General features: G+C 42.6%; 1 protein-coding gene across 1 annotated transcript in view; it reads right to left on the bottom strand.

The window, feature by feature from the left end:
- csmd3b (CUB and Sushi multiple domains 3b) overlaps positions 1–12,879 on the bottom strand; it is a 325,003-nt gene that overhangs the window by 154,459 nt on the left and 157,665 nt on the right. The gene's annotated exons all lie outside the window — the stretch shown is intronic.

Raw genomic sequence — 12,879 nt, 5'->3', positions numbered from 1 at the left:
TGTTATTTTGTGGCTTGAATGTTAGAAATGGATGACTTTCTCATGACACATAAACTGTCAAGTCATGTTAGCAAACCATATTGTGAAAATATGGAGCTCTTACATCACACTTCAGATATTAATTAGCTTTGAAAATAATATATACATGGTCATATAACAAGCAGTCTTTGTTTTGTGGGTCAGTTCTCTGCCACTGAGCCAGTTGATTTGGGTCAATGATGCTGTTTTCTTTTAGCCAGTTAGAATCAGGGGTGGGGTTTAGGGGTCAGGCTGCAGTTCCTGTCTCACTCAGAGCTGCTGTCCTCTCCTCCATTAACAAGGTACGTTTTCCTTCTGTCCAATCAAGGAGCTCCGCTCTCATCTCCTCCAATCACCACCAAGGAACTTTTGATTCTACTCTTTCCAATTGGCTGGTTGAGTGTCAATCAATTAAAGCTCTATTAGTTTCAAAACATATAGACCAGATGTGATGATAGATTTGCCTGATTTCTCTAATTGTTGATCACATCTGATTGATAGTATTTTTCATAATTGATAGTAGTACTGATTACTGTATAACAGATAAAGACACATGGATTGCGCTGTGCACACGGCATAAATTATACACATATAATTTATACAGATACACTCACGGAGAAAAAACATACTACATTGGCCCTTCTGTGTCACTGGGACATTGGTTGAATGGAAAGTTGATTGACAGGACTGTGCTCAGTTCACTTTTTCAAAATACTGTGAGAAAAGGTCAATTTTGTACCAAATCTATAGAAATACTGTACATGCATCCTTTAAGAAAAGCGAATGCCTGTCTTAACATTATGTATTTATCAAAAGCAAATTGAGCCCAGCCACCGCCTGTATCCACTGCCCCAGTGATGAAAGATACAATGTCGAAGCTTTTTTCTGAGAGCGTACAAGTCCAACTGTAAACATGGTATAAATTATACCTGTATAATTTATAGCTTTACATAAAAGAGGCAATATTGTATGTAACACACTCTTACAGCAGACATGCATTTTCCTACACACCAGTGAGTGCAATTTGGGATGACACGTGATTTATTTTACTCCACAACGTGTCACGTGTTGATACCATCAGCGTTTAGAGAAGACAGAGAAACACCATATGTGTGTTGTCCTTAAACTGCACTCACTGATAAGCTGAAAAAGACACATCCTTTATAAGAGCGTAGACAGGCGCTGTCAGGTATACATGCAGATCCTTTGGGCTCATCCAGGCGGTGCATGTACAGATGACAGAGATAAGGTAGGGACCAAGCCAGACTCCACCCACAGGAGGGGTAAGCAGAATAACTGTGGTCCAAGACTAACATCGAGCAACAGACGATAACCAATAGGAATGAATACATTAGGAACAGATATTAGAAATCGGACAGAACAAAGTGCACTGAGTAGAGACAGGAAATACACAGAGGATAACAGGGGAACATAAATAGATAGGAACAAACAGAGACAAACAGAACTAGAGTGAAACAAAAATATAGAAGTGGGCTGAAATAGAAGGTTGGTACAAACTGCACCAGATAGGAAACAAGAAACAGGATGAAACAAAATGAACTGAAATTATTTTAAGATAGATAGCCTTTTTCAATAGATCGCAGTGTGGAATTCGGAACAATGCACGCTTTTCAATTGTTTTTGTCTCATTGGGAATGAGACTTGTGTCAAAATGCGTTGACACAAGCTGGTGACAAGACGTGCATCGCCCCAAACTACAGGTGCTAATGTACTGAAAATGGAGAACAGAAGGGCATTATTTATTCATTAAAATTTGCTCATTCAGACAGACTCAGGCCGCTGAGTCAGACAGACAGACAGACAGACAGGCAGACAGGCAAACAGGGCAGGCACTGACAGACAGACCATTCATTTATCCGGATAGACAGTCAATCCACAGCCAGACAGTTGAGGAGATTTGTGTAAATGACCCAACACCCCAAACCAAGACCTGCTGAGACCCCATCACATTTGCAGCAGAGCAATGATGCAGTAGTGTGTGTGTGTGTGTGTGTTGGTGTGTGCGTGTGTGGCGTATGCGTGTGTGAGTGAGCGTCTTCACTGTGGGAGAGAGTGCCGCTTGCAGGATGACAGCTGTCACAGGTTTATCATGACGACAGGACGCCCGCAAGCACTGGTGGACACGCACCCACACAGATACAGAGACTCACACACGCGCACACTCCTTCCAGCCCTCCAGCTTATTGATGTGCCGGTGACACTTGACAGACAGGTGGATTGGCCTCAAGGTGCGCTGACGTGTGCTTCTTATTAAAGAAGAGGAAATGAACTTGTAGAATTAAAAAAAGAGAGAAAGAGATTACTAAACAAGTGAGCGGTGCTCTTATATGCAGTGGACCTTTGGTGAATTTGACATTATGATGTTGTAGCATTAAGGGCCCTCAGCCATGATGTGCTCTGACTTGTCGCTCAGAATCCATTACTGTGACCTATAGCATAGCAAAATATTTATCATAACCTTCTGACTTGAATATTGATGTAGGTCAGGAGGAAATCTAACAGCCATGTAAGGAGTCCACGTGATTATTTTAGATGACACGTGATGCCATAAGGATCCTCAGTAATTCTGCTGTGTGTCATTCAGTAGCGGCAGCGCTGTGCAGAGAGCGCTTCAGGAGCAGCTGCTCTAATAAAAAGCGACATTTGTTGCGTGTTCACAGGGAGGAGGGTGAAAAGTCTGCATACCTATAGCCAGCACTGATTACCTTCTGTTAAACGCGTGTGCATCAGCCATGACATGGAATCAGTCAGCTTTCCATGTTGCACCTGCTAATTTTGGACGGCCACTTGCCCCCGCTCCATCCATCACGATGGGACATCTGTGTGACAGCGCTAAATAGAACTGCGTCTACCTCACATTATTTTCTGGTCCCACCACTTCCCTTTTTTTTATAGCTGCAGCATAAAATAAAATGAATAAGCCACTACTGCTACTAAAGCAGGTGAAAGTGAACTGTGTTTCAAATTGTTATTCTTCTGTGATGAGTCAAACATACTGCGGCTTGCTTTTAAGCATAGCATATTGAATAAATGACCTTCACATTTTGGAATACTACACCATGTGAACTGAGTTGAAGAATGGAATCTCATTATGTGCTAGTCTGATCAGCTTATAGCAGAAATCCAATAAGCATTTAAATTAATCTGTGGCTGACAACTTAGGAGCACTGAGGTCACTACAGGCACATCCGACACGTGAATCGAGTTTGCTTAAAAATGAGGCGAAAATGAATACGATTGATTATGAAATCGCTACAAGATGACAGATAGTGAGGGGACTGAAATTTGCTGAAAACATTGTTGAGTCAAGGTTGAAACCAAATGTCTGTGCACTGGTTACTGATACTGATCACACAGCTCTGATAGTGTATGATGGATTAAGGGTATCCCAAATTCTCCCATTTACAGCAGCAAATAAAACTTTTAAACATTGTTCTTTTGTGATTTTGGGTCAACAAAAAAAAAAAAAATATATATATATATATATTATATATATATATGTGTGTGTGTGTGTGTGTGTGTGTGTATACACACACATCTGCCAATACCTTCACCCATTGCATGCAGCTAATAATTTCTAGCATTAGCATTAATTTTGTTGGATTTGATGCTCATAGCAGGTCTCAGAGTTAGAAACTGATCTTGAAATCTTAATTCAAATGCTGCCCTGTGATGTGAGCGAGCTAGTGCTGCAGTTCCCACTGAAAATCAACACCCAACGCTATAGAGACAAATACCATGTCCCTTTGCTTTGATTTGTGTTAGGCTCTCTGTGGAAAAAAGCAAACAAGCATTTCATGATGATCTTCAACCTTATGGGGTAACAAAGGTTTTTGAAAAACATTTTAAATGATGCATAACATGTATAAATATTGCTTTGTCTGAGGTACTACATGCAAAAAGTTAGAACACAAGAAGGTGAATGACCATTAGGGGAGAAGGTCTTCTCTCAGATCTCATCATGGGGGCCAACTTGAGAAAATCTATAGGCAGGTGAGGGCTTTGCAATCTGGCTGCACTGTTCTGCTGTGTTCTGTTCTCTGCTTTTATTTTAGAAGGCAACCTGGGGAGGCTGAACTCGTGCTTATGCCCCAGCGCGCTGACCCACAGGAGGAGGGAAAGTGTGTGTGGAGGAGGGTGCTGTATGTGTTGGTTTGTGTGTGAGAGGGTGAGAGAGGAAAGAGAGAGGTACTGTTGGCTGTGTTGCCTTCATTTCTTATCACATCAGTGAGCCGGTGTTGCCCTTTTTTTGCCTTGCACTCTCTCTGGCTGTTGTTGTAGCACCGCTTCTCTCTTCTTCCCTACTGGTCTCAGCTCGATACACCCCTCCTCTTTCCATTTCTGCATCAAGATTATTTTTATAGTAAACCGCACATCCCCTCCTCTACTCGTCTCTCATCTCTTTCTCCTCACCCTCATCCTCCTTCCCTCTATTCTCCCCTTCGTGCTTCCCTCTCTCTTCCTCATTCATCCTTGCCTCTCACCCTCCGACTCCTCTGCCTCATCATGGCGCCCCTCCTTCCTAACTCTCCCCATCTCACCCTCTCTTGCTCCTTCTCTCTCATGGCCTGTGGTGCTTTGATCACTCGTTCTTAGCCTCCTTATCCAGCCTCCCTCTCTCCCATCCGTTCATCCCCTCTTCCCCACTGTGCTGTCATCAATATCGCAGTCATCTGAGGATTCCCTCTTTATCCTTCTCTGTCTCACTGTGTCTTTCTTTAAGATCTTACTCTCTCTGCATTTCACTCCCCCCCGTCTCTCTCTTTCTGCTGATTGATTTTCTGTTTAATGGCTTTTCTGGCCTCGTCTCGTTCTCTCCTCTCCTTTTTTCACTCCTTGCTGCTTCCCTCTCTACCTTTCCTTCTGTCCCATAACTCCATTTCTTTCCTGCATCACTTTGATAGGCAGATCACTATCACTATCAGATTTGTACACACGCACACACACACACACACACACACACACACACACACACAAACACACACACAGACACAGGCTTCAATCACAGAAGACCCAGTGTGCTGTCAGCCTCTAAGGATTATGGGCCATCTACATCATCCTCTCCTCTCCTCTGTCTTCAGGCTGCATCCATCCATCCCTTCTGCTCTCTTATCTACATCCACCCACCCATCCATCAACCCCTTGCCCCCCATATGCTGTAAAGCTGAATATAGATAGCTACCCTTCTTTCTCTTGCATCACTCCCTCCATATCTTTAATACCTCAGTTTACCTGCCACGAATGACTGAAGGGGCAGGAGGAGGAAGACTGTTAAACATGTGCACGCAAATGACGCAGAATTTATTTTTAATCAGTTTCCTGCTGGTGGAGCTACTGGACACTCATCAAGCTTCATCTGCAGCCGCACTGTGCATCATGCTGCCTGGATGCACAGAGGACGCAGTTTCGCTTGTGGTCTCAAAGTCACTTTCACCATCCAGTCATGCCAGGGTGTATTCAGTCACAGTTCCGGAGGCATGACAATAGGATCTTACTGACAGATCCATCAGATCCGCAAAACTAGTCATGGAATTGGTGGCGTTAGCTTTCGGATGCAGCGCAGCGTCAACAAAAGGCAGGGCGGGAAAACACACAAACGTGATTGTGACTGTGATTTAACTGGCAGTCAGATCGACATGTTAATCAGTTTCTGATCTGACGCCCCAATCGGCAGCATAACATCATGTGTCAGTGCCTTCCAAAACAAATCCCTGTTTCAAAAATAAACACATTGGATTCGACACAGCTATGGTTGAGGTTTTGTTGGGTTTAGGGACAAAAACGACTCAGCTAGGAAGGGGAAGATTTGGTTCGTGCTACAATAACTGTATGTATGTATGTTAAGGTTTGGGATCGTGGTCTAGCTTAAAAGAAACCAACACTGACTATCTTTAGAAAATAGGCTAGTCAGTGGCGGCCTTCTGTGTCAAGGTCCAAGGATTTGTTGACCACCCTGACCTCCTTCCTCTGCTGACTTTGTGACTCTACATCTGAGTTTCCATCTAAATGTATGGCCCACTTTAACTGATTTTACAAAAAATCTACAAGAAAAGTTACATTAGTGCATAAAAACATGTTGATGGAAAGACAGATATTAACAATGTCACACTGTTTCCTCCTTTCTCTCAATGGACAGCAAGGTCAGACTTTCTATGCCCACTAGAGGGCTCTGTCGCTTGAATGTAAATGTGTGGTTTTGGGGAATTAGCTGAGAGGACTGATGCTGTGTGTGGAGGCCAGTCCCCATTGGAGGAACGCCTCGTGTTCTGTTCCACACCTGATCCCCTTTCCGACAGCTCAGAGAAGTGCCATGATGTGTACAATATATTCACTACTGGTGTCCTGGCTGTAACTGCATACTGCTCTGTTTTAATTAATCTTAATTAGTCCACCCATTATGCTTTATTTTATCTTTCTTACATAAGAGGTAGGGACACCATTTGCCTTTGATGCTGTTTCAGTCCTGCACAGAATATTGGACTCTTCGTCAAGGGCGGCCAGTTCACTGAAGCGAATGTAACAGAAAGCTACCTTGAGAACCTCCAGGGAAGATGTCTGACTTGATCTAGTTGTTCAGGAAATTATCTTCAAGTTAATTTAGTGGTGAGTGTGGAAAATGATGCACCAAGAGAGCAGCGTCTGCGCCATCTGGACTTGTAAAAAGGCCACATATTCCTTGGCTGGTATTCGACCGCGCAGCTAACATGTGGGCTAAAGAAAACCTCTTTTGCCAAATCTAAACCCATCTGGATGAGGAATAAATGATGATGTATTACATTACATACATTAATCTCTTCACACCTAGCATGTGTCACGGTGTCACTGCAGCCATATCGTACCGTAAATGCCAGCTTTGTGAAAGTCAGGGTGGACAAATTTCTGAGATATTGATTTAATTCTGTGGTTACTTTTAAAGACGTAGGTTTTCATCCATCCTGTTTAGATTTTCATGTCCCCGTCAGCGCACTTCAACTTGCGACCTCTGTCTGCTGTGTAGGTATTCAGGCTTCAACTGTTTTGTGTCTTTGGAGCTCTGCTGTCACATTTTTCTTTGAAAACTCGCAAACATTTAAAGTTAAATACCCACATTCAACTTTGCATGACTCATCTGTGTAGCTGCCCTTGTAACTGTGATTTAGCAATTTCAAACAGTCCTTTTTTATGTGGTGTTCTGATTATTCTCTCTTTTCCTTCTACACTGCTATGATATTATTCTATCACTCTTTTAAACCTTGTTGGAAACATACCCTCTGCTTGCCAGCATTACATTTTAGACAAACACTCATAGTGTTTAGGGCAGGCACATACAAACACACACACACACACCCACACACACACACACACACACACACAACTAGTAACCATGCTGACCTTCAGCTCCTCCCACCATCTGTCCACAAATCAAAGAACAGATGCTGTCTGCCAGTCAACTAACAGCCCAACATTTAGACCAATTAGGGCAGAAGAGTGATTTAATGGTAGATCACCAGAAGGGGACATAAAGAGAGAGGGAACTGACTGATAGATAGATCGCTATCATGATTATTATTCTTATTGTAGCCTTATGACCCTCTCTAACTGAATCATATTTTGACTGCTGGTAACAGAGTGAAATCAAATTTGATTCTCATTATACTGCAGTTTGTCTCTTCCCATTATTAATACTATTTAACCCCCCTTAACTTATTTCAAAGGGTGATGACATCCCTTATATAACAACCAGGGAAATAATGTTAAGATGACTTTATCCTGTGGTGCGCCTGACCTGTCCTGTCCTGTCCTGTCAGATGACAGGATCGACTACAGTACAGCGTCTCTGGAGCTGGTAAGTATTCAGTGTTCAGCAGTACTGATCCAGTGGCTATAGAGTGGTAGCCCCATCCACTGAACCACCTCTTGCCCCAACAGACAGAAAGAATTAAAGTAACAAATGCAGTCAGGTCGCAGTAGGAAGTGAGACGTGTTAAACGAAATGCCACATCAAAAGGGGAGGCAAAAGGGACAGATAAAATTATATCTGAGAGTAAACAAAAAAAAGTGGTGATTGGAGAAGAAAGACTGTCCCTCTCGCTGTCTCTCTGCAGCAGCATTGAGATGGATGAGTCTCGTGTCCCCATTTTCTCATTTAGTCATTAAACAGAGTTTCTGTGTTACCGCTCATTCACTCCCCTGCTATTTTATTCTCTGAGTGTGGGTGTGTCTGGCTGGGCGTCTGTTCATGTGCATGTTTGACAGTGTGTGTGTGTTCACCTGTGTCTGTCCCTGGTCTCGTGCATGTGTCTGCCTATTTGAATGTGCATGTTCGTTCGTGTGTGTGGGAGAGACGGAGAGAGACACCCTGGATGTGGGTGAGCGTTAAATGTCATCCCTGACATCTTAAGCAAACAGCTGCATACTGAGAGTTCAACGCATCCCAGCCCTGACGTAGTACATTCCACTCTTGTCTCTAAGATACACTTCTCCTCTCACGCCCTTCCTTCCTCCTCAGTCCTTCCCTCCCCTTTGAGGGTTAAAACACTGCAAAACACAAGCATGCAGGTGAACCAACACCTCTTTGCAGTAAATCACACCCAGCTAAAATTTTGGTTCTCTCAAAATGTGTCACTCACAATCAAAGACTTGAAGATTTGACTGAGTCAACTGGTGGTTTGTTTCAAAAGCATTATGGATCGGACATAGCAGCGGAGAGCACCCAGAGTTTGTCCCTTGTGCTGTACGAGCACACGCGCACAAGCAAGCACCTGTGCCTGGGTGCACATGCAGGTTATCTGATAAATGCTCCTGCAGAGGGTGATAATGTACTTCAGACACACGTCAAGGACATGACCGTTTAATCCTCCCCGACACGTAATGCCAGGGAATCAAAGACTGTTGAAATGCTACTAGGCAAACAGGCGATACATTAATAAGTCAATGATACTGAGCAGAAATGAGACAGGCGACGCCAAACAGGCGTGAATGAAAGAAGAAAAATCCACGGGAGCCTTTAATTTCCATAATGAATAATAAAGGTATGTAAGGTAATTGTTGGATTAGACAGGACGTGTACAAGAAGAGAGACATAAAATGATAGAATAAAATAAATATGACACACTTTGAAAAGTGAAATGTCTTTGTAAAGGAAGAATTATTAGATGACTGTCACCAAGTGTAGTCCCAGTAATAAGGTGCTGTCACAAAGAATTTGATAGCAAAATGCCACGTCTCTGGTGGTGTCTCTCAAAAATGCTTATGAGACAAAACTTAAAATGACCACTTGTGAATAGTTTCTGGCAGCCCATCTATCGTCCGTCCAGACGCGAGGAAGCGACTGCAATATGTTCTGACACAGATCAACCACTACCATAAAGTCTGATCAGCATGCTAGTCTATATCTAGTTGACATTTGGCCCCACATAATCAATTTATAGACAGAGAGATGATCAATATCAGCAAGAAAATGTCAGCAATCTTGATCTCATGTACAAACCACCACCGAACCACATCACTCCCTCGCAAGTTTTTGCTTTCCATAATCAATACATGAGCATCTAAATGCAAATCAATACTGGAAATAACGGGTTATTACGCAGGTTGTTCAGCAGCTCAAAGGTGTGTAAATTTATTTATCTAGACTTGACTTCAATGGTTTGCAATTGTATGTCAAAAATCAATATTGAAAGAGAGGTCAAAACTGACTACAGTCAAACTGATGCTGTCATGACAACTGTGACTTCAGCATCTGTCAAATTAGCAACACTGGTGCACAAGGCTGCATCGCAAGGCTTTGCAGTATAACCTTTTTAACTGTACCTGTCTGTCAAACTCTTGCCTACACCTTCCAGAGATCGATGGCAAACGATGCTAAAACTTACTTTGCCTGATGTATTTTCTTAAAAACGTCATCAAAACCCCAAAAATCAGATGCAGCCAATGGGCAAGCGTGTTCATGTTTATGATGATGAGTCTGTGCGTTTTTGAACCTATGATTGACTTTCTGACAGACCCGATCTGTGTGATATCTGACAGAATGTCTCTATGACATGTTATAGACACCATATGGAGGTAATGGATGGGTAAGAGCGGACTTACAGGAACTGTACCATAGATGTTGGATTGTGTTCAGAATGTTGAAAGACATGTGCTGTTTGGTGCACAAAACAGAACAGGAAGAGGAGGGACAACAGAAGTGATGAGACGAGATAAAGAGAAACAGAGATAGAAAGGTAAGACAAGGAGGAGCAGGGAGAGGAGGGGGGAGAGAGCAGCATCTGCGATGACTTTGAGACTCTCATTCAATTAGTGTTTCCCTGGTGAAAACGGAAAGCAACAGAATAAGAGCGACAGCACGGCCATGTGACGCCTGTGATGCGCCTGTGATTACTGTCTTGGCTTTCATCTGTATTTATGTCTTTTGTTGCGTTTTGAAGCAATATTATAAACCGCCATTTGAAGAGCTTCATGAATAAATATTATTTAACCTGACCTGCGAGAAAGAGAGTTAAAATAACACAGCGGCACATCAAGTGGCGTCTGGGTATTTTTTTTTCCCGATGTCCACTTTGTAAATGGACTATTCAAAGTAATTATACATCACTGTTCAGTGCACGTGCTGCAGTATGTGAGTGTTTTTTTTTTACACACTACAAGCTACTTCTGCCTGTAATGAACGGCTACATCGATGAAGTTAGATAGAAACAATGTTCCCATCTATCCCCCGTCACTCGACACACTTAACAGCAGTAACTGCAGAGCTTTTTCAGGACAGACGCACCTATACAGATGCATTAAGTTACAGTCTGAGTGTGATTTCTATCATCCAGCTGTCACAAAATTGTGATGACTACTGATAAAGAAGTGAGAGAGAGAGACAGGGGGTGAGTGAGAGAGCCAGATAGAGAGACTCGGAGAGAAGGGAAGGGGGAGATGTTAGCTGAGGGAAAGACAGATGACAGACTGAACCAAGATGATGACAGATGATTTAATGAAGAACTGACTGGCTGGAAGGAATGAAAACCAATTAGAAGACACAACAGAAACATGGAGAGAGAGATAGAGGGATGGAAAGAAAGAATTAGGATGGAAGATGGATGAATATTCGATAGAGATGGATCAAGACGGCGATTGAGAGGATTAGCGAGAACAATGGCGAGATAAGGAGAGAGATAGAGAAATATGAATACAGAGCAACACCGCAGATGGAGGTAGAGAGATGCTGATAGACACAACTGTGATGCAGGCAGAGACCAGAGGGGAAAGAAAGATGGACGGATAAAACCATTTAAAGACAGTATTTCAGATAATAGCACACAGAGAAATAGAGAGATTTGAGTGTTACGTGTGTGTGTGTGTGAAGGACTGATGTAACTTAGCAAATTTATGATAATGGCCCGACGGAGTCAAATGCAAAATTTTTTATGAGGCGCAACGATAATATTATAAAAACTGAAAGGAGTGTTCACACTGGAGTGAACTAGGGATTATGCGTGTGAAACTGGAGATCTGCCTGCCTGCACCTGTGTGCATCCGGATGATACCCAGACAGTATCTGAGTATTTTGAATTCTTCGCTTGTGGTTTTGTCTCATTCTGTCTCTCTCTGAATGTTTAATGGGAGGAGAGAGAACAAAGCGCTGGAAACTTTCTTTCTGCTGCTGCCTGAAGCACTTTGCTTTCCCTTTTTCTATCATTTTTCAAGGTTTTGCTTTTCCTCCCACTCTTCACCTTCTCAGTCTTTGACCATGAATTCAGCTCTAATTCAAGGCGGTTACTCAAATGAATCTTGCATGTAAAACCCTGCCAAAGGATCGAACTAGTCTATCGGCTTTACCTCCCCTTCTGCTCCAACCTTGGAAGTCGTTGGCTGTTGCCTGATGGCAGTTCAGCCTCTGGGGGCATGTTTTGGGGCTTCACATGTAGCCAGTGGATATCCAGTTAGCCAAGACTTCCTCTTCTGTGAGCATTGTTTACAGCCCAATTAGCAACTTCATTGCAAACTCAAACTTTCAAACTTTTGACTAATCTCTATAAAAACACAAATATCTGCATATGAGTGCAGACACATTTTTAAAAGTCTAATAAAAAGCTACAGTCAACAGCCGATGGGTTCTAATATTAAATTTCAGACCATGCCTTCTGCCTTTTTTGCTCACCACACGGGACTGCTTGCCTGCATGCAACCAAAGTCCACTCAAACGTGACTGGTTAATACCAAAATCTTGTCCCTTGCCTACAAAAATAATACACAGATATTTGTTTATGGAGATTATTTCTGCTCATTCTGCCTCTTTGATCACCACACAATGTTAGCTCCACTCCACCCTCTTCGAGGAAAGGTCCCTTTTTAAACATTCAGAGATCAATGCAGGAACTGCCTATCGAGATGTGTTTATGCCCTGCACGAGCATGTGGGTCTCTGCATGTCTCTTGGCGGGTAGTGTGCATTCGTGAGTGTCTGCGAGTTAGTGTGTGTTTGAATTATTCATAAGGTTAAAGTGCTCCTCTGGGATGCAATGCAACGCGCTTCTAATATCTTATTCACATGTCTGTCTATGTTTAAAACATGCATCGCCTCAGGAGATTCAAGTTTCAGACCCATTTCAACAATATAGCTAACATCCTTAAACAATCTTCACAGTCCATAATCTTCACTTCCTGTTGCACAGCTTATTGAACAGCGTAGGGCTATCTCACGTTTTTGCTGCAACGTACATGTGTCAAATGGTAAATGTGAATAGAATTAATGCCTGTTTAATATTCAGAATCATTTAATGACTCAGTGAAAGAAATGTCCTGTTTCTCAGTCCATGGCAACACTGTTTAACATTATGGAACCTTCCACTAAGGTTTGCAAGCTATACCA

This window comes from Chelmon rostratus, chromosome 16 (assembly GCF_017976325.1).
Source record: "Chelmon rostratus isolate fCheRos1 chromosome 16, fCheRos1.pri, whole genome shotgun sequence".
Classification (NCBI taxonomy): Eukaryota; Metazoa; Chordata; class Actinopteri; order Chaetodontiformes; family Chaetodontidae; genus Chelmon; species Chelmon rostratus.
This window is presented reverse-complemented; position numbering and strand designations above follow the sequence as displayed.